This window comes from Delphinus delphis, chromosome 18, assembly GCF_949987515.2.
Source record: "Delphinus delphis chromosome 18, mDelDel1.2, whole genome shotgun sequence".
NCBI classification, from domain to species: domain Eukaryota; kingdom Metazoa; phylum Chordata; class Mammalia; order Artiodactyla; family Delphinidae; genus Delphinus; species Delphinus delphis.
This window is the reverse complement of record NC_082700.1, coordinates 75,434,344-75,456,465: the sequence shown is the minus strand read 5'-3', so window position 1 is coordinate 75,456,465 and position 22,122 is coordinate 75,434,344. Positions and strand designations below refer to the sequence as shown.

Sequence of the window (22,122 nt, the reverse complement as noted above, 5' to 3'; positions counted from 1 at the left end):
TAAATAGCTCAAAATGTCAAAAGAAATACACTAGTCATGTCACATGATCTCGAGGAGTCGCGGTGAATGGGGAATAAATACATAACTGGGAGAGAGGAATTCACGGCTCCTCATTGGTGCAATTTCTCTCTAGTGGTGGCAACAGAGCCAGACTCAGCTAGCCAGGAAGCCAATAATTATAAATAATTCTAGAAGTTTGCAGCTAGATTTGGGTATGAATAAGCAGTGATCGTTGAGAAATTTGGCAACAACAGGAATGAGGGCTTCTGCACACTGTGGGCGAAGCATTTACAGAGACTGAAAAGATGCAGGATAAAGAGGTAGTTGTTTAGAAAAGGGGAAGGAGATGGGGTGCAGTTCTCACGCCTCTAAGCCGGTTTTGTAAATAAGTTAGAGACAAAATCACTTACCTGGGAGGGGTACGGAGGACTGGGAACTTGAACTGAGGACAAATGATAGGGAGGGTCATTAATAGCTTATGAGTTAAGGAGAAAAGGCAAGAACAAGACATACAGGAAGTCACAGTGCAGTCGTAAGGGCCAATTAAAAGTAGAGAACATGCAGTTTTAGTGAGTTCAAACAGCTCTGTGAGAACAAGGCAGTGGAGCCCAACTGTGGGATGAAGGAAAGCAATGAACCTGACCCAGAGGTCAAGTTCACTGGTAGTCATGGCTGAAGTTCAAGGGCGAAGGAAATCCAGGTTAGTGTAAGTTGAAGTAGTATCATGGGGTTTAGGGCTTCAATATATGAGTCTGAGAGGGGCATGGTTCTGTCCCTCCCAGCTTCTTGTCCTTTCCTGTTTAGTCTGGGCAAAGGGCAAAGTCCAACTTCAGAGAATCCTACCGCAGTTGCTTCAGTGCATTCCTGAGTGAGGCCGTGGCATCCCTCTAGGAAAGGGGATGCTAGGACACAGTGATGTGGAGGGTGGACACGGCAAGCAAAAGAATCCTTCCTCCAGGGGAGAAGCAGCGACAGACTTGGGCGGGAGCAGTAATGAGGATGAAATGTCACCGGTACAACCCTGAACCTGGTTTATAACCTCGGGAATAAATGGCGACCGAGGATTTGTTCGCACAGCAGAGGGGAGCTTGAGATGTGTGGATATTTACAGCTTTCTGAATGTGTAATTCCTTCAGGGACAGCAAAATAACTCACGATTTTCCAACGCTATTAAATATTGATAAGTAGGAGATGGCCTCTCTCTAAAAGCGGAGATTTTTAAAAGGAGATTTCTGCGTCATGGGCCACAGATTTGAGTGAATCCCTGACCAGTGAGAATGAGAACATTTAAAATGACGCTCTTCCCTGGTCCAGCGCTTTTTTCCTATGTATTCTAAGGGCCTAATCTTCCTATGCTTATGTCTTCACGCAGCTATGTTGAAATAAGTGGCATTTAGCTGTTCAGCGTGATGAAGTGCTAAACGTGCTTTGTGCCAGTTTTAATTGCCGCTACAGATGACAGCAAGGCTCTGTCCCTTGACCTGAACTTGGACTGCAGCTTGGCTGTTTCTGCGGTTTGGTCATTCTTGCTACGGCTGCGGATCACTGCAGGACTGATTTGATTGGTATTGACCGTGAAGAGAGCTCCAGGGAACGGTTGGGCTGGACCAAAGTCTAGTTCAGATGTTCAGCTGAGCTACAACCATTGTCTCAATGTGTATTTTAAAATACACATTCCAAACAAAAAAGAACGACGAAGGAGAAAGCATCGTGAAGAAAATCTCTATGGTTTCTTTCTAAGCAAATCAAACGAGGTAGTAGAACGTCAACACTCTTGAGCAGGCGGGTGTTCCTTGAGTGAAGAGCACGGTACTGAGAATCCTCCTTCCTTCCTGCGTTGCTGGAACAAGCATTTATTGACCCATCTTGACCATTTCCTCTCTCCTGAGTAAGCCACCCGAGCTGGTGTGAGCTATGGACAGCCAGGCCTCGCTCACATCTCCCCTGTGTCCACCACCATGAACTTCCTCTCACTGTCTTCACGGCTCTGACCTCAGTCTCCCCCTTGACCACATCCCTTTAAGCTTTTTCCCATTCATCTTTTCCTTTCCCAGCTCTCATTCACTAACTCAGAATCATCCTCCTTCCTCCCTCTTCATTGGCAAGTATCCCACCTACAATGGACCCCGGATTCTTGGAACCGAAGACCTGTGTCTTCTAGTCTATGCCCTCTAGAGACACAAAAATGCTCTTACGCTGTGCGGACCACTGGCTTTCCAGGCTCCTCCTTCATACTGTCCGGCAAGCGAGTCTCCACAGCCACGCCTACACCATTCTCTGTTCCTTCACTCTGGTGCTGGGAACGCTATCGATCAAGTTACAGAAGCTCTTGGGAAAACCTGTTGGTAGCACATTATAAATGCAAAATGACAGCGTTAGCTTATGTGCTCTCTTTTCCTAACTAAACCAAGTCTTGATTAGCTAAGATTTTCTACTTTAGTAGTTAGATCACTTCCGCTTTGGGCAGTGGGGGTGAAATGATAGCAATTCTATAGGGAACTTCCAGGCACGTATTACGGCATCATCAGCAACGTTCTCCAGGGTTCGAGTTCTGTGATCTTGGGTATGAAAAATGCATAAGGCCTGTGACATTCCTCAAGTTCTAAAGCTGTGCAAAATTTCCAGTTTAAATATACAAGATCACAAACTTTTTAATCTTTCTAGAGAGTGCTGCTTTACATTGCTAGTGTGCCCTTGAGATCGGTTGCTGTCATTCACCAGTCTCATGAGTAAGCGTTCGGTGTCAACATAATACACGTGGATGGGGGTCATCAGACGGCCCTACGTTGCAGAGAAACTTGGTAAAGCATCAATCAGAGGGTTCTGCACACGAAGACCCACCTGTCTCCACGCTCTCCATCCACATCCCTGGTTCTCACACAAGGAGTAACCATATACCTGCGCCAAAATGGAATTCTCAGGCACTAAGGGCAGTGCTGTCAAGGGATTCTTGAGGGTCATCACACAGTTTTGGAAATTGGACCCTGAGGGCATCCTGCCCCCCAAAACGATCTTCTGCTCCATCAATTCACTTCCATCTGGGAAGAGAGCAGAGAGGAACCCAGACAGGGAACGTCAGAGCTTAGAGCCTAGCAGAGAGGTTGAAGATTAAACACGCCATGAAAATGTGATAAATGTAGCAAAGGGTAAACAATGCAATGGAAGCACCATCACTGAGGTCCCTAAATCAGCTGAAGGGGTCAGAGAAAGCCCTGGCCGGGAAGGGGCTTCTAAGTGGAGGACCCAGGAGTGAATGTAGGTGGCGAGCAGCTGCAGAGACACAGGCCGTAGGTGAAAGTGGCGGTGGCTGGCTCCAGCTGGGACAGTGGTGCTGGCTAAAGAGACCACAGACTTGTGTTATGGTGCATGTGTCCAGCTGAGGTTGTGGCCGTGGGTTTCCTGTGGTACCAAGGTACCCAGTTGTGGGACATCTTCTAGCATCATTCAGTATCTTCAGTACAGGTGCAGATAAGATGGAAATTTGGATTCACTTCCCCCAGATCATTTTCTAGGCAGATTTGACGGATTGAAACCGGGGCAAGGAGTTTAGCCTATTGGGAAGAGAGCAGCTGAAGTTATTGACAAGAGAATATAAGCTGGAAAGTGGGAACGTGAACAGGGAGAGAGATGATGGTGAGGGGAGAAGTGGAGCTGTAACTGGACTGATAGGATGGAGGAGGGTGAAGGGAAGTTGTTCTCAGGGAGTAAAATGTCTCATTTTAGTGGCAGAGCAATTTCAGGGGGTAACAAGTGGAAATGAGTAAAGAAACCACATAGTCAAAGTCCTGATGGCTTGTCTGCACAGACACTGAATCTTATGGGGGCTGTGAGATTTGTTGGTGAGGAAGACTATGAGCCAGTTAGCAAGACCCTCAGCAAAACTCTTCAGAAGAGTCATGGAGGCAAGTCTCAGAGTTGGGGGATGTTCCCATGGCAACTACGTTCCAAGTGCTATCCTGGGGGCTTCAATAGACTAAAAAAAAGACAGATATAGTCCCACCCTCACAGGGCTTCTATTCTTGTGGGAAAAGATGGACAATACTCAACATGCCAATAAAATAAGGAAAACAGGGAAAAGTAGCAGCACTTTCACAGAGAACTTGAATACAGTGATGTGATTGCAAGGGCCTGAAGAGGGACCAGTGAATCTGAGACCTCTGTGGCACGAAGGAGCTGGAACGGGTGAGGCTCCCATGCAGAGAACTTGCCCATCCCCTGGCGGGCTGGGCTGCCCTCCTTAAACCGTGGAAGGCTTGGATTGCTTCAATTTTCTCTTTGATGTAAGAACGTAAGCACTTCCCTGACCAGGATTGCTGGATGCCTCATACTGGCCCAGCGCCCCTTGTTGGCCTGGGTCCCCCACAGGCCGAGGATCCCAGCAGCCAGGCTGGATTTCACACTCAGTGGAAGCAGAGGGGCATGGCCCCTCTCTCCATATCATCGTCCTTCATTAAAATGAGGTAGACAACACGCTTGGAATAAATCCAGCCATTCCAACCTGCATGACCTGACCACTTACAGATGTCTAAAAAGACCCTTTCTGGAAGTTAAAAAATGTGAAGTTGTAGATTTCATTCATCATCCCCTTAAGAGTTATGAAATCCAACTTTGTCCCATCCCTCCTGATCATGGGATCAAGTCCCCACCCCATGGCGTGACATCTAAAACTTCCAGGCTGGTCCCATCAATCTTCCAACCACTTCTCACTGTGCATTCTGACCCCCATGTTTGACTTTTTGTAGATCAAAAATAGTCAAGTTACCAATTTCATATTAGCAACCACGTGGTTTTCCCTTCTTGTCTATATTTTTTTCTTTAATAGAAATAAATTTATCTGGGCCAGTGGCTGCCAATTAGAAAGATTACATTTTGCAAGTGTGCTCAAATGACTAAGTCTGGCCAATGAGATGCAAGCAGATGTATTGACCGACAGCCTCTAAGAATCTTACTTAAAAGATAGCTTGTTCATGTCCTTTGTTATTTCTTTATAGTCCCTCTATCCTGCTGCCTGGGATGCATTTAAGATTGCTGGAGCTCTAGCAACTCTTTTGGCACATGAGGAGAAGGGCTCTACCCTAGATATTATGGAGTGGTAAGCTGGAAGTAGGTGAGTCTCTAAGGTCTCTGGTGGTTAAGCTACCACATCAGCCCTGGACAGATAGAGAATTTTTATTTTTTTAAGTTAATGTTATTTTCAGTGGAACCAACTCCTAACTGATGCATAATGAATTTGAATATTTCTTTATTTGTTTGTTTTCTCCCTAGACTGAGTTTCTCAAAGGCAGGGGCTTTATTTTTAAATCTTTGTGTCCTCAAGCATCCATGAACAAGCACTGAGCATGGCATATATTTTATGCTCAATAATCTTTGTCGAGTAAAATATTTTGTTGTTGTTTTGAACAGAGTGATTCAGGAATAGCTCACGTGAATGAAAGACAATATTTAAGTATTCAATACTATTTAAGTTAAAGACAAACAGTCTCTCTTGAAGAATACCTGTAAGCAAATAGAAAAATAGATGAAAATGCAAGGCATAGACATTCTTCACACAAGGCGATGTCAGTACATATCAAAGCATAACAATATTTGCTTTGATTTTGTTAAGCTCACCTAATGCAATTCTCTCACTCTGAGACTCAGAGGATTGGGGCCAATGAATAATAAACAAGGGAAATGGTCAACAGACACTTCTGGTGAAAGATGGAGGAATAGGAATGACAATTGGCAAGACACGTGACTCCCTCCAATAATTGACTTTGATGAGGCTTACGTGTAAGTAAAAGCTACAGACCCAGCCTCGATGGGAATTTATAATGTCTGAGTTTAGGTAATGCCAGCAACCAGTCTTTCCAAAATTGAAAACGTTAGAAACTCTAAAGCTTCCTTCTGTGAATTATGGCTTCCTGTTAACTGCCAGGAACATTACAAACTCTGCACAGAGCAGACTATAAAGTTATTATAAATCAGAAATCAAGCACACAGCTCCTCAGTAACCAAATATTATTGGACGCTGCAGGCTGCACCCAGTTCAGCTCAGTCTACCCATCATGGGCATAATAATGAGATTGTAGCACCCCCGTTTTCATCCAGTATGAAAAGTTTATTAGTTCAACTAAAACTACCAACATCATCAATTTATGAATCTAAACACACGATTAGAGTGAAGGAGCCCTAGTAGATATTAGGCTCAATGTCTAAATCAACAATATTGTACAACCCCAGTGAAGTCAGATGTACAGTAGGGGATCAGTTTTGCTCCTGCAAATGAAATCACTAGCAATCAAATATAATTTAGGAGCACAAAAGACAGATGGCAGGCATAAGAGGTCTAATTCCCCTCCTCTGCTCAAGGAAGAGACACGCGTTCAATTATTGTTCCATTCACTGGGAAACAACTTGTTAAAGAAAAGCTGTTTGCACTAGTTAAGAGACTGAAATGTAAAGGTGACAGTGTCAGAGTCACACGGCAGAAATGGAAATGGATGGAGTGAGAGAGCCTGAGATTCTGATTTGCTACATTCTCCTTCCTGGCTGGCTGGGCTTGGGTTTGGGCGAGCCATTGGGCTTCTCCTGGGCTTAGTGTTTTCCTGTGTTAAATCAGACAATAATGGTAATAAAGCTATCAACTTGCAGCCCCCCATTGGTTTCCTAGGGCTGCTGTAGCAAAGTATCGATTCTGCAAGTTGGGCAGCTCAAAACAACAGAATTTTGTTGTCCCACAGTTCTGGAGGCTGCAAGTCCAGCATCAAGGTCTCAGCAGCCCCACGTCTCTCCGAATGCGTGAGGGGAGGGTGGAGTGTCCCCGCCTCACCGCGGCGTCCCCCAAGGTCCTTGGTGCTCCCGGCTCATAGAGGCACCTGTCCAGTTGGTGTCCCATCTTCACCTTGTCTGCCTCTGTGTCCCTCTGCATCCTCTCTTCTTCCTATAGAGATGCTTGGATTTAGGTCCAGTATGACCTCATCTTAATTTACCTAATTGCATCTGCAAAGACCCTATTTCCAAATAAGGTCACATCTTGCAGTTCTGGATGGATGTGAATTTGGGGAACACATCGCGTGTGTTGCCCTCAGGAATCCGGGTAGTCACCTGCACATGAGCTGCGAGGACCTTTGCGATACTGGACATTTGTAGCCACCGATTTCTGCCCATCCTTTCGGCCTTGGCAGAGCTGACAGATGGCAAAGGTCACCGGGACAAAGCAGTCGGTGGAACGGAGCCTCCCTCAGCGCCCTTCCTTCTTTCTGGAATCTCAGACCCTCCGCTTCTGGCTGCCTTGGTTGCTCTTTGAATGATTTGACACTGATGTTTCGTTTCTGTTTTGGTGCTTTAGTCAGCTTTTTTTTTTGCGATACGCGGGCCTCTCACTGTTGTGGCCTCTCCCGTTGCGGAGCACAGGCTCCGGATGCGCAGGCTCAGCGGCCACGGCTCACGGGCCCAGCCGCTCCGCGGCATGAGGCATCTTCCCGGACCGGGGCACGAACCCGCGTCTCCTGCACCGGCAGGCGGACTCTCAACCACTGCGCCACCAGGGAAGCCCTAGTCAGCTTTTATGGTTGTTCTTGGAAAGGTTGTGCTTTCAACAAGCTCCTCTCCTGGCTGGGAGCAGAGTCCTTATCTTTGCAGCCTGTCCTGTCATCTGTCTAACTTGTAGCAGGAGATAAAGAGGTACGTCATTAAGTTTACATACGACATCTCCTCCGGCTACCATAATCTCGGGACTATTTCTAATCTACTAGATCTGGCAAAATAGCGCTGGTACCTTCAAAAGTTCTTTCATCATATTCCACTGTCTGGATGTGCCCCCTTCTCCCAACCAACCCTGTGAAGTCATTAACGTAGATATTACATCCCCATTTCAAATACAGATAAATTATGATGCAGAAAGTTAAATCACCGTGCCAGGGCTTCTATGAATCAATGAAAGAACAAATCACCCACGCTTCCCAACTTCAAGCACCTTGCTGGGGGAGGGGTTGTTAAATGACATCATCAGATGGACATTTCCACAGATCTTAATACAAGTTTTATGTGAAATTAGATATTCACACATTTTTCTCCTGTAGCATTCTACGTCTGTATGCTTCCACTTAGTTTAGGAAGCACATAACAAATTAGATAATATTAGTCTATTTGGTTAACCTTCGGAAGCTCCAGCTTCCATTGGGAATGATCATTTATTCCTCTCCATAATTCAATTGATTTTTGAGCACTTTTCTCTTTTACGGTCTGGGTAACCCAAGTCTTCTGGGCTAATGTTTCTATCTTGAGCCTACCTTTCTTGTGATATTTGTGAATGTAGTCACAGCAAATTGACAGCCAGTCATTTGACCTTTCTGCCTCAGTTATTCAGTTTGCAAAATAGTGATAATTAAGCCTTTTTTAGAAAAGAAGAAAGAGAGGGAGGGAGGAAGGGAATACACCAAATATTCAATTTTATCAGATATGCGGAAGCGGTCACATCATGTTAAATGTAAAAAAACTTTATATATACATGATGCTACTATGTGAAAACACCTATAGGGACTAACATGTTAAAAACGGTATGTACTCATCATACGAGTGCATTTTAAAGACAGGAAAAAAAAGGTCTTTGATATTTAATGACACTTTTCCTGTTGTGATCAGAAAAGAATGGTAGTATTCAAAACTGGGCGGATGGACCTCGCGGTTCATGAATGTTGGGTGTGAGTAACATCTCACGTGATCTGTGCCACGGGCGGATTAAGCGGTCCAAACATAGAGGATGAATAGAATCATTAACGCACAAAATCAGGTAACGTAGGAGAAAACCCAAACCACACTCCATTTTGGTTATCATATTTTTCTGAAAGATGGGCCGGGACCTTGATTTATACACGTACTCAGATATTTATTAGTCACCTACTGTATACACAACGTAAGGCCTTTCCTTTCTGGTTTCTTCCTTAGGTTCATGCCTTGATTGATCAAATTCCCTTACCAGCAGACTACTGTTTCTCTGTTGTTACCTGTCTCCCAAGCTCCTTTATAACCCAAATGAAAAGCTGATAATGTTTTATTTACATTGTGACTTTTTAAGATCGTGTCTGTTTAATTTTACTGAAAGCACACATCGTTTTGTGGTGTACTTCTCCTTCAAATTTTATTCTTAGTGATCGTCTCTCTGTAATGGAGATCCAAATAATGCGTTGGCTTTTTTTTTTTTTTCTTTTTTTAAGAGGGCTGCTTCCTTACTAATAGCCAATGAGCTAGGTTTATCCCTCGTTTTATCGATTTTGTATATTGAATTATGGAATGTGCCAGTAACAAAGATATAAAAGGAATGAGAAACATAAAATCCATTGAAGACAATGAGAAAGTTGGACTTTTGGTAGGCGCACACTGGTTTTGGATTAACCTGCAAATAGTAACCAGGAAAAATTACAGGTTCTTATTGAATTCAATACCAAATTGTGTGGTGAGATTTCAGGGCTGTAGAGATTGGGGGGCAAAAATAAAGAACTCTGTGTTTTCTCAGATAAGAATGTCTTACTACTGGGAATAGAATGAAATTGGTATTTAGGTGAAAGCATTTGATTTGGTAGATATTGTGAAGGATAGCGATAAGAACGCAGGTGGAGGAATTTGAGCAATAAAATGGCTTTGAGAAAGATAGTGATGTCTGGGTGTGACAGTACTTGTTTTTAAAGGTCCTCTTTTGAAAATTGTTACAGGAAACCTCTTAGCAGAGAGGTCTAGTCATGATGGACCCCTGCCTACCAGAGTGAGGTGTTAGATTTGCCTGGTTAACACCGGAGAGTGAAGTTTTATTATTATATCAATATTTTCTGGTAGGTAATACCTGTTTTACTGCAGAGAATTTCGAAAACACATACAAGCATAATGGAGAAAACAGAAGTCACTTGTAATCTTACCATTAGAATGAAGAACTGGGCTTCCCTGGTGGCGCAGTGGTTGAGAGTCCGCCTGCCGATGCAGGGGACACGGGTTCGTGCCCCGGTCTGGGAAGATCCCACATGCCGCGGAGCGGCTGGACCCGTGAGCCATGGCCGCTGAGCCTGCGCGTCCGGAGCCTGTGCTCCGCAACGGGAGAGGCCACAACAGTGAGAGGCCCGCGTACCGCAAAAAAAAAAAAAAAAAAAGTTATAATATTGACAAAACACTGGTGAATTAACAAAGGTGTAAATAAAGCCCAGATGCAACTATCAGGAATGCAGTGGGGAGATATGACCATAGTTGCTGCAAACATTAAAAAGATGATAAAACAAAAGAGAGTAACTTCATAACAATACATTTGAACATTTATTTTAAAAGGAAAAAAATCTTAAAAATATATAACTTGCCTGAACTGACTAAAGAGAAAATAGAAAACTTGAATAGTCCTATACATTTAAAGAGATTGAAACAGTAGTCAAAACAAATTTTCCCAAACAGAAACTAGTAGCCTAAATGGTTACACAAGAATGATCTATCAGGCATAACATTTGGAAAATAACAAATATCGCCAATGTTACACAAACATTTCCAGATAGAACATGAAGATATACCTCATTATTTATTTTATGAGCATAGCCAGTGGAACAATCCAGGCTTTGTGGAACCTTTTGCATACCAAATTTTGGAGAATTTTTATAAGAAAATAATATAAAATTATAAATATAGAATTATTTAGCAGGTATTTGATGTTCTGTGCAAGTGAGAATCCCCAAAGCTCTAGCTTCATTACCATCTTGGTAAATCTTCCTTTGAGGCTAATGAAGCTTGGATTGGTACCAGAAGCTGACAAGTATAGTGAGATAAAGAAGAACTTAAAGCCAATCTAATACACAAACACAGATTAGGAAATAACAAAATTGTACTCTGTCTTATCCGACAATATCTTTAGTGAGATACATCATGATAAACTTGGGTTTATTTATCTCATGTGTGCAGAATTGATAAAAATTAGTCAACATAATTTCCATCCAATAGTAATATAATTTCTATTACCAGGTTAGGGAAAAACATACAATTATCTCAGTAGACGTAGAAAAAATATATGATTAAAAAGTTAACATCCATTTGTATTAAAAACCATTTATATATATTTTTAAAAGCATCTCTTAGCCAACTGGAGATAAAATGGAACTTCCATTACTTCATGAACCACATCAAAATATAGCCTTCATATCCTATAATGGAAGAGAATGTAAAAAAAGAATATTTGTATATATATGTAAAACCGAATCACTTTATTGTACAGCTGAAACTAACACATTATAAATCAACTGTATTTCAATAAAAATTAAAAAATAAAGACCATAGCTGAAAAAAAACTCAACTCTACTATCTAAAAAAAAAAAGCCTTCAGCCAATATAATATCTTTTTTTTATTCAAACAGAAAGTCACAAAAATTATAATCATCCTCATCAGTTCACTCAGTCCCCTGTAACTAATGATTTTTTCATCTCAGCCAATATAATATTTAATGACATAATTGAAAGCTTTCTTTTAAGATTGAGATCCAGGCAAGGATGTCTGTATTACCACTTTTATTCACTTGTGTATTGAGGGTTTTACATAGTGTAGCAAGGCCAGAAAAATAAGACATAAGAATTGGACAGGATGAAATGGAAGTGTGATAGTTTCAATTTTCCATTTTATATGATTATGTAAATAGACTATTCAAGGGCTCTATAGATACATACTTAGAATTAACGAAAAACCTGGTTAAGTTGACGGAGCCTAGGTAGAATTGCATGTCTATGTGCCAACAACAATGAATTAGAAAATGCAATAACAACACGTCACAGACTTAGAGAACAAACTTATGGTTACCGGGGGGGAAGGGTTGTGGGAAGAGATAATTAGGGAGTGTGGGATTGACATGTACACACTGCTATATTTAAAATGGATCACCAACAAGGACCTACTGTATAGCACAGGGAACTCCGCTCAATATTATGTAATAATCTAAATGGGAAAAGAACTTGAAAAAGAATAGATACATGTATATGTGTAACTGAATCACTGTGCCATACACCTGAAACTATCACAACATTGTTCATTAACTATACTCCAATATAAAATTAAAAAGTTAAATAAAAAAGAGCATAAAATATAAAGTATTTTCATACAAAATCTGTGCAAGTATAAACTATGTAGAAAATAATAAAATTTTACCAAGAAATATCAAAGAAAACCTATATAAAAAGAAGGATCTAAACATTTATCTTGTTAGAGGACTCATTAAAATATTTTAATTCTCTCATAATTGATTGACATATTTAGTATAGTCACAATCAAAATCCCATTACTCTTTCTCTTTCTTTCTTCCTTTTTTTTTTTTTTAGGAGCTTCACAGCTTCCATACACAATGTGTTTTGAAGCACAAAGACTTTGAATAAGAAAAAACACACTTGAAGAAAACAAGATGACCTATTCAAAAGCTACAGTGATTAGGAGAGTGTACTGTGAGTTTTGAGATAGGAATAGAAACCAATAAAAGAGCACAGCAAGTTAACAAACAGACTGTGTGGTCTTTTGATACATGACACAAATGGTATTGCAAATATGTGCAGGAAAGTTTTGACTTTTCAACTAATGGTACAATTGAGTACCCATTTGGAAAAAGAAGGAAAGGAATAAAAAGAAACATGTACCCTACCCTACCTCATCAAGCATAAACTTCAGGTGCAAGTCACTGAGTACCTAAAGGGGAAAATTATAAAATCGTTTGAAGGTAATATAGGAGAAGTCTTTATGACCTCGTAGTGAGAGGGGATCTCTTAAGCATGAAAAGCACTAACTGTCAAAGAAAGTATAAATAGATTTGACAATATTAAAGTTATCAGCACCTGTTCATCAAAAGACACTATTAAGAAAGTGACAGATGAGTCATACTCTAATAGAAGATATTTACAATATAGCTAAACAACAAAAAACTAGTACCCAGAACACATAAATCAGTAAGAAAACAAACAAACAGGGACTTCCCTGGCCGTCTAGTGGCTAAGACTCTGCAGGGGGCACAGGTTAGATCCCTGGTTGGGGAACTAAGATCCCACATGCTGCATGGTACGTCGAAAAATAATAATAATAATAATAAAGAAAACAAACAACAGAGGACCTAGTAGACAAATGGACCAAAACCTGAATAGGAACTTCACACACACACACACACACACACACACACACACACACACACACCTCCAAATGGCCAACAAACGTATTAAAGTAGGATTGATATTAAAATTAATCAGAGAAATGAACATCAAAACCAAAATGAGATGCCATTACTCACCAAGCACATTGGCAAAAAAAAAAGTCAGAGAAGATACTGTTATTGAGGGGGTGGGTGGGGAAGAGATCTCAAACGCAACGTTTTTGGAAAGCAGGTTGGCATTATCTAACACATTTAAAGATGTTCCTACCTTTTGACCCGAAAGTTCTACTCCTAAATACATATCTAGAAGAAGGATTGCATTTGTGCATGCAGATACACATCGGAAAAAACATACAAAGTAGTATTTTTTATAAAAGCAAAACTTGGAAATAACTTTCATGTTCACCAACTATAAGTGGTTATAGTAAAATTTGTTCAAGTATGTACCATGGAAGTCTATAAGGCAATGAAAATGAACAGACTACACCTGTTTCCAACAAGATGGATGAACTCCACAAATGCAAGTTTGGGGCGTGGGAATTCACAAAAGAATATGTTATGGACTGAACTGTGTCCCCCAAGTTCATGTGTGAACGCCACAACCCCCAATGTACCTGTTTGGAGATAAGGCCTTTAAAGAGATAATTGAGGTTGAGTGAGGGCAGAGGAGTGGGTCCTGAGCCAGTAGGATTGGTGTCTTTATAGGAAGAGGAAGGGACACCAGGGAACCTCGGCACAGAGGAAAAGTCCACGTGAGGACACGGGCAGAAGGCAGCCATCTCTAACCGCAGGAGGAACCAGACCTGCCACACCTTGATCCTGGACTTGCAATCTCCAGAACTCTGAGAAAACAAAATTCTGTCTTTTGAGTCTGCGCTATTTGTTACGGCAACCTTACCGACTCATACAGAATACATACTTTAAATAAACGATTCCATTTATGTAAGTTTCAAGAGCAGGCAAAATTAAATTATGTTGCTTAAGAATATACAGGAAGATATAAAGGAAAGCAAGGAGATGATTTCCCTGAAAAGTCTAGATAATGGAGGGAGCTGAATACGACGTGGGAAGAGTCCAGAGAGGATGTTTGGGGGCTGACAGTGAGTGAGCCCGTTCTGGACCCGGATGGCGGTTATACGTGTTTCTCTGTGTGATTCCTTACACCGTACATGTGTTTTACGTAGTATTCCATATAAGTGATCAATTGCACAATTAAAAGAAAAATGCAAGGGACTGGTAGGTAGATAATTTAAGGTGCTGTTTATTCTGTGTAACGAGCCAAGAATCAGACTGTGAAGACAGACAGGACTGCAGATGCTAGAGGGGCTGCTCCTTATTTCAACCTCGTGGGTAGTAGGCACAAGGACGTGCATCCCATCCCTGCTACTATGATATCCATACAGTTTATTCAGTACCTACTCAATAGTTTAGCAAAACAATTGTTTTTTTAAAAGGTAAAAAGAATAGTGATATCCAGCCGTCTCAGATATTCAACTAGTATTTCAATTACTGAGGAGCCTAAGTGACAGGATTGCTAGAAAAAATACAGGATACCCAGTTAAATTTGGAGTTCAGATAAACAATGAAACAAAGAAAAAATTTGTGTTGTTTGTGCTAAACATTGCCTGAGGTCTACTCACACTAAACAATTGTTCACTGTTCATAGAGAAATTCATACCAAGCTAGGTGTCCACGATATTTTTTACTTAGAGACTCTGATAACCCTACTTAATATCCGTGTCTGAACAACTGCCTGGGAATATCCCCTTCCATATCTTTATTTCAGCACAAAGCATCAGTACCCAGCCTAAGATTTATTTCCCTTTTTCTCATCATCGATTCTTCTCTCTCTTAGCAAAGGGCTGTTGTACACATTTCTTCTTTCCTTGGGCATCCCCACCTAAATGTGTCCAAGAACAAGCTCATTATCTTGTCTCTAAAACAAGACAATGCTTTGCCCCCAAACTTCCTTATTTATGTCAAGGGTGCCCCCTTAGGTTTCCCTGTTGCAAGCGACAGAAACTCAGTTGGACCAGATGTAGTCAAGTGACAGTTTATGGCCTCACGTGATGGACCCGCCTGAAGGGCAAAGGCAATAGGGACCCAGGGACGACGGAGCCGGGGCTTGAGCTGCATCAGTATCTCTTCTCATCCCTGCATCAGCACCGCTTCTCGTCCCTGCCGGCCCCGTAGGACAGCCTCATTCTTACTGGGCTTGCAGGGCTCCCACACGGGCAGCCTGGGTTTGACTGTGGCTCTGCTATTTCACAGCATGGCCCTTGCACAAGTTACTGAGCCTTTCTGGGCTTCCATTTCCTCATCTATAACCCCCATCCTAAGTCCGGTTCTCTAGAAGCAGAGCCTGGGGTAGGGGTTAGGATACGTTTTGTTGACTGAGAGGATATTCTCGGGAGAAAAGGAGGCAGGGAAGGAAACCAGCCTTGGGCAAGGAAGTGTGTGGTCTCAGCTAGAGTCTGTCTTCCCTCTGATTCCACGGGGAGCTCTGCAGAAGGAGCTGCAGTACAGAGTTGTCTCAGTTCGAGGCAAGGAACTAGCCTGTGGTAGTTGGCTGCAGGCCGCCTCTTTGGGAGGTGGAGGTGGGTAGGAATAACCTTCTGGCAACAGTGGCTCCCAAGGGGTCAAGGCCACTGGAGGGGGAGGGTGCATCCCTGACATGTAGTGGTGAGGGGCCAGGGAAGGACGCTGAGAGCTTCCCACGCTACGGATGAGAGTAGGACATGGCTCACGGGTCTGCAGTCAGGAGTGAAGGAATGGATACAGGAGATGTGCTTAGGTCGTTGTCTGGCCTACAATAGGAACTCCGTGCATGTTACATTAAGATTGGAACTATTTTTTATTTTTACTAGTATCTCATGAGAGAGATTATTTCTGGAAAAAAAAAATAGAAAAAAAAATACATATGATCTGGCAATCCCAATTCTGGGCATATATCCAGAGAAAATCATACTTAGAAAAGACGCATGCACCCCGATGTTCACTGCAGCACTATTTACAATAGCCAAGACATGGAAACAACCTAAATGTCCATCAACAGAGGAATGGATAAAGAAGATGTGGCACATATATACAATGGGATACGGCTCAGCCATGAAAAAGAATGAAATAATGCCAATTGCAGCAACATGGACGGACCTAGAGATTATTATACTGAGTGAAGTAAGTCAGACAGAGAAAGACAAATATCATATGATATCACTTATATGTGGAATCTAAAAAATAATACAAATGAACTTACTTATAAAACAGAAATAGACTCACAGACATAGAAATAGGTAGTCAACAAGGACCTATACCGATAGCACAGGGAACTCTACTCAATATTCTTTAATAACCTATACGGGAAAAGAATCTGAAAAGGAATGGATCTATGTGTATATATAACTGAATCACTTTGCTGTACACCTGAAACTAACACAATGTTGTAAATCAACTATACTCCAATATAAAATAAAAATTAAATTAAAAAAGACGTTGTAAGTGCAGAAACGTGAAAGTACGATATTTATAATACTATAACCATGTTTTTTGTAAAAACATCAAAAAAGAAAGAAAGAAAGAAAAAAAATACAGATATCAACCTTTTCCTAGGGGTCCAGGAGCCAAAGTTTGAAGACAATCATTGGTTCCACCTTCTCTGTCTATCAACCAGTCCTAAGGCTGGATCTGGACTTGTGGATCTGGGCCCCCCTGTGGTGTGTCCAGGCCCATACCGCTGAAAACATCCACCGACAGATTTGCTCTCAACAATGTCCCTTCGTACACACATCCTCAGCCGTGTGATGTTTCCCTTCCCCCTCTCTCTTTCTCTCTGTTTTTTCCTTTCCTAGGTAGGACTTGATATATGTTTTAAACATTTATTTTTACCCAAATAAGAACTGCATGTTTAAATAAAGTTGAATAGCAGTATAACAAGCTCCAGATGTATAACAAACTCCAGCAACCCCCTGTCCCATCACTTCCTGCATCCCTCCATCCACTCCGGTCCTTATAGCCGTCTTCCCTATGTACCTTCTCCATGTGTTTGTAACCTTGATTCTTCCTTCATTAATTTAAGGCATGACCCGTTTTCCTTCTGTTATGATGAATGAGCTCCCCTGAGCTCCTTCAGCTCTCACATTCTCACACTGACATCGTATCACGATGTCTGCAGAGGTCAGGAAGCCCTGTTTACATGGGCACGTGTGCACTGTTCTTTGCAGAGCCAGGTAGTGTACTATGATTGCATTTCCTTTCTTGTATTACCCTTTAAAGTAGAGAGGCATGCTTTATTTTTAACCTCATCTGTCTTGAATTCTATCCCCAGGCCCCCGAATGTCTTAAAATGTTACCATTCTTTCCTTGCACTTTGCTATTTTGACTGACTTTAGAACCCTAAATTGAAGATTATTTTCTCTCAGAATTTTAAACGCATCCGTCACTCCACTTTCCTTAGTATCCAACATTGCCGTTGGGAAGCCCCATGCCTTCCGACTTCTATGTCTGAGCATGTGTCTGTTTCTGTTGAGTTCTGTGCGTAGACTTCACCTGCACAAGCGTGTTATAAAGTGTTGCAGGGGCTGAGTGATCACGGAAGATACCTTGCGCCCTCCTTGCACACACTCACAGCAATGTGAACCTGTTGACAACAGACTCACGCTAAGGTGTCCCTCTACATCCTTCTCTACTCTGAAGCTCTCCCTTGTTTTTCCTGTGTCCTCCTTAGCATGCATTGCATTTCACTGGGAGTCACTTTTTAGTGAACGCCTCCAGCTCGTTAGTTAGGCTGTCCTCATTCAGAGCTCACGCACTAGGCTTCTATATTTTGCCAGAGTGTACATAACTTGTAGTTTTTGCTCAAGAATCTGTGGTTGGGGATCGTGGTCCTACCATTTTTTGGTACCATTTCTGAAATTCCAAACATTCAACAAGGACAACCTGTATGACCATCTTTTGACTGTTAGTTTTTAAAGAGTTTTCAACTCCAAATCCAAGGTCACTTTTGTTCTCACAAAGTCAGGGTTCAAGGTAGGGACCCAAGAGACAGTTCTATACATTCCTACTCGATCGCTGGCCGTCTCTCCTTGGCTTTCTGTTCCAGTGACAGTCCCAACCTGCACGGATGGATTTTGCAAGTGGGATTTTGTGCAACACTGTATCAAATGTATTATAGTCATCATTCTAGACATGCATCAACTACGTTGCTTTCATCTGTAAAGCTTGTAATTCTATCACGTGAGCAATCAAATTGTCTATGGAATGATTAGTGCCCTACAAACACTGGTGATCATGGCTCCTGGTTCTATTACCCATGGATGCTTTCCGATTCCCCCTCGCCCTCCTCCATTATTTACTGGAGATTCAGGATGTGCACAAATAATTCAAATGTATTATGTCTCACTGATTATTTTATAACGCCACTGGGTAGGAAGATGGTACAGTATTTCATAGATGAAGAAGGTAAAACAAAGAAATGTGTGGATTGAAGTACAATTTTCCAAGCGTAATTTTTTTGTTTGTTTGTTTGTTTTTGCGGTACGCGGACCTCTCACTGTTGTGGCCTCTCCCGTTGCGGAGCACAGGCTCCGGACGCGCAGGCTCAGCGGCCATGGCTCACGGGCCCAGCCGCTCCGTGGCACGTGGGATTCTCCCGGACCGGGGCACGAACCCACGTCCCCTGCATCGGCAGGCGGACTCTCAACCACTGCGCCACCAGGGAAGCCCCAAGTGTAATTTTTATCTTAAAAGTCCTCATATTCCCTGGAACTGAAAACTCGGTCTGATAGAGTCCACCTTGCCTATCATTTTCTTGGAGGTCCCCCAAGCCCTTCTGATTTAGCGCGGGTGCAAACGACCCCCACACTTGATCTGCCTACAGAAAACCACAGCTTTGTCAGTATAGCTCTTCTCAATATACCCACTAAGCTTGCAGCCCCAATTTTTCACACTTTCTCCATTTTGTAGAATTTGGCAACACATCCGAATATTGTAATTTACATGATCACTGAATCAGAATGTATCATTGTGCATGGAAGACATGTAGCCCTCAGTTCAAACTAAAGAAGATGGAGCCGCGTTACAAAGAGGATGGTCCCAGGAGGCCAGCTCTGCCCGGGGGCGAGGGTGCTCCAAGCATGTGTATCCACTCTCTCCCTGACAGATGCGTAGGCAGTTGTACCCTGGGGATAAGAAAAGAAAAAAAGACGAGGGAAATGGGGGAGAGAAGCGCCCGAAATCTTTTCTGGCTTGAGTGGGAAGTGGTAAGCAGGATGTGTACATGGAAGTTGCCGTCTTCGTGCTATGATCTCGGAGTGCCTTTCATGTAAACGAGCTCTTTCCTGCTGAGGGCAGTAGAAATTGGTATGAACGGTTAGGAACAGAGGGTTGAGCTGTAGAGTAAATGAGGTTTTGAAATGTCAGGTTTAGAGGTGAAAGATCAAATTGCAGTCAGAGCAATTTTAGAAAACTAAGGGCACAATTGCTTTATGACATTGTATTTTGTTGAAAAATGAAGGAGAGAGTGGGCTGGCTATTTTGAGACTCTGCAGAGATTCTTAAGATGCTGGGGGGCTGGGGGATGTTACCCAGACCTACTGGCAAAGGCAGCTCCTCAGGCAATGGGATCAGAGAAAAGGAAGCACGAGCAGCTTGCCTGCCGGGCTCAGGTCTTGCAAAGAGACCGGGTCCTGTCTGTGTCTGCGGAGTGGGTGGAGCATATGCTCAGGACCCGGTGCTCCCTGGCAAACAGAAGTTAAAAGGATGTTTAATCACAGTGTTTGTACTTTTGATGACAAACAATTGCAGAAATCACAGAGTAGTTTTATAACTAGAATTTACAGGTACGTATTTGATCTCATTTGCTTTTTTCTTATAGAATGATGTCATTCAATCGATCTCCTCTACACGTTAGCCACCAAACACACATGCACTTCATGTATGGAAGACGGAGAAGAGAGGTCCCCAAAACACTGGATTGGAGAGATACCATGAATTAATACCTCGTACATGGATACCAGTATGGTTGTATCCCAAACTCTGCCATTTGTGGGGTTTTATTGGTGCCCTAACGGCAACTGATGGGTTACATAAACACTTCATGTATTTAGAGTACAATGCTCTGCACCAAACATGCTACGTTAACTGTGGGGTGAAACCTTTCCAGCTGTACCCGCTCCACTGCCTATACTCTGCCCATAACTTAAGCCATGTGCTTCTTAGCGTGGATAAAGTGTAACATATTTATTCTAAAAAACGAGTAAGACTTGCCCCAGTTTACTCCAATTCAGCTGCTACAAGTTAAAGATTGTGACATGGAATGTTCCTGATTGATACTTTCCCATCCATGAAAGCAACAACCTTAAGAAGTTAGAAGCCGTCTTCCGGGAGAAGGGCTGAGTACAGACCTCTGTGACTGTCCAGAGGGAAGGTGGGCAAAGGGGGCCTTCCAGGGCTTGGAAATGGGGTCTCCTGCTCTTAGGGTGAAATAATGGGTGTCACTGGGAATGGAAGGACTAGTGTCATTGGGGTTGGGCAGTGGTTAGTTTCTTCTATGTCCGTCTTCGGGTGTCACATACTGGACCGGATGTGACATCCATGTGGAGGATGGGAAGGTGGGGTTGTCTCCCATCCACCTCCACGAATTAGCACAGCAAAGTGAAAACGGTGCGACTTACCTTGAAGTTAAACAGATGTGAATTGTAATCCCAGCTCTGCCTCTATGTTGCCTGAGGGCTTTGTTAACCTGTGGGGATCCTGGGTTTCCTTCTGTGGAGCAGAGCGGTCCTGGTCACCTTGCAAGATCACCAAGTGTATCCACCGTGTACATGGCGCAACTGGCAGAGAGGCCACTCTAGGGACAGTAGGAATGGTTACTTCCTTTATCACAGCCGGTAACTAAACAAAGAAGCGTTAGATTTGCTGGGTCTCTTCTGCTTTGCCTTTGATCTGTAGCACTAAGTGCAAACTATACTAAACAGCGAAGAAATGAAAATAGCTTTGCAGAGCTGAGTAAGTTTGCCTTTCCTGCAAAACCATCGAATCAAGAGGCTATCGATCAGCTCTGATGACATGTGACCCCTGACTCCTAAATGAACAGGATCTGCGGCATCTTTTTCTCAAGATTTCAGTTCTTTGGCCAAGGTCAAGTGGGAAAGGCAGAAGATATTTCTTTAGTGGAAGGAAAAGGGGGGAAATTTAAGTAAGTACATCTGCGTTATTAGGTCATGGATCAGGGTCTAAAACCTTCTCCGCTGAAGTTTTCTTCCATTTCATTACTGTGCAGGATGAGAATGACTGTTATTAGCTGATGGATGTTTACTTTGCATCTAGGACTCAGTTTGTAGATCTTATTATGAGATGTTCGCTGGTGACATTGGGGTAGTTTTAATCTACAGAAATGTGTATACTAGGAACAGAAGAGCATCCCTGCTAGGCTTGCTCGAGTCCTTGTGGGTTTACAGCCAGATGGAGGTGGATCTCACGGACACCAGAACAGCTAGAGTCCAGGGAACCAGAAAGGGAGAAGCAATAAGTTTCTCTCTCCACTCCTGCCCCTCCCCAGGCTCTCAGGGTCTCTCCTCTACCCCGTCTATCAGCACTCCCTGCCGGCCACAGCCTCGCTCCTACCTGGCCTGACCGGAAACAGGACCCTGGTGCCCGGCGAACACGCTAAGTGCTGGCGTTCTTTCTATAAAGGTGCAACAAACACTGAACTAGGGAACCCTGAACCTTCGCTCCCAGGGAAATACAGGACTAGGTAGGTCCCGCGAGCCTTGTGTCGGCATATTTTCATCACCTGATCGATAGAGAGCGTCGTTTTGTGTGTGTTTCTGTTTAAAGACACCTTGTTCCGTCTGCATTGTTGATTAACTAACACTGACCTCAGGACCATCAGTGCCGGAACCCAGGCCTGCAGCAAAGCTCGTGAAACACGCTGTTGCCTCTGAGAGGCACGTCCCAGCCTTCCTGAAACGCCAGCGTGATGCCTGGGGACAAATCTAAC

At 42.9% G+C, this 22,122-nt stretch overlaps 2 long non-coding RNA genes across 3 annotated transcripts; both read right to left on the bottom strand.

The window, feature by feature from the left end:
* Positions 1–618: 618 nt before the first annotated feature.
* LOC132413697 (uncharacterized) lies at positions 619–9,981 on the bottom strand. Its single transcript, XR_009516789.1, has 4 exons — positions 9,894–9,981; positions 2,842–3,038; positions 2,196–2,339; positions 619–1,840 (listed from the first exon to the last, which is right to left on the bottom strand). It is a non-coding gene; the product is annotated as an uncharacterized lncRNA (long non-coding RNA).
* Positions 9,982–10,323: 342 nt separating this feature from the next.
* LOC132413696 (uncharacterized) lies at positions 10,324–21,819 on the bottom strand. Of its 2 annotated transcripts, XR_011246252.1 has the most exons (4): positions 21,747–21,819; positions 20,795–20,970; positions 19,716–19,858; positions 10,324–19,300 (listed from the first exon to the last, which is right to left on the bottom strand). It is a non-coding gene; the product is annotated as an uncharacterized lncRNA (long non-coding RNA). The 2 variants fall into 2 exon arrangements; XR_009516788.1 differs by having other exon boundaries at positions 10,324–19,858.
* Between the last annotated feature and the right edge of the window lie 303 nt (positions 21,820–22,122).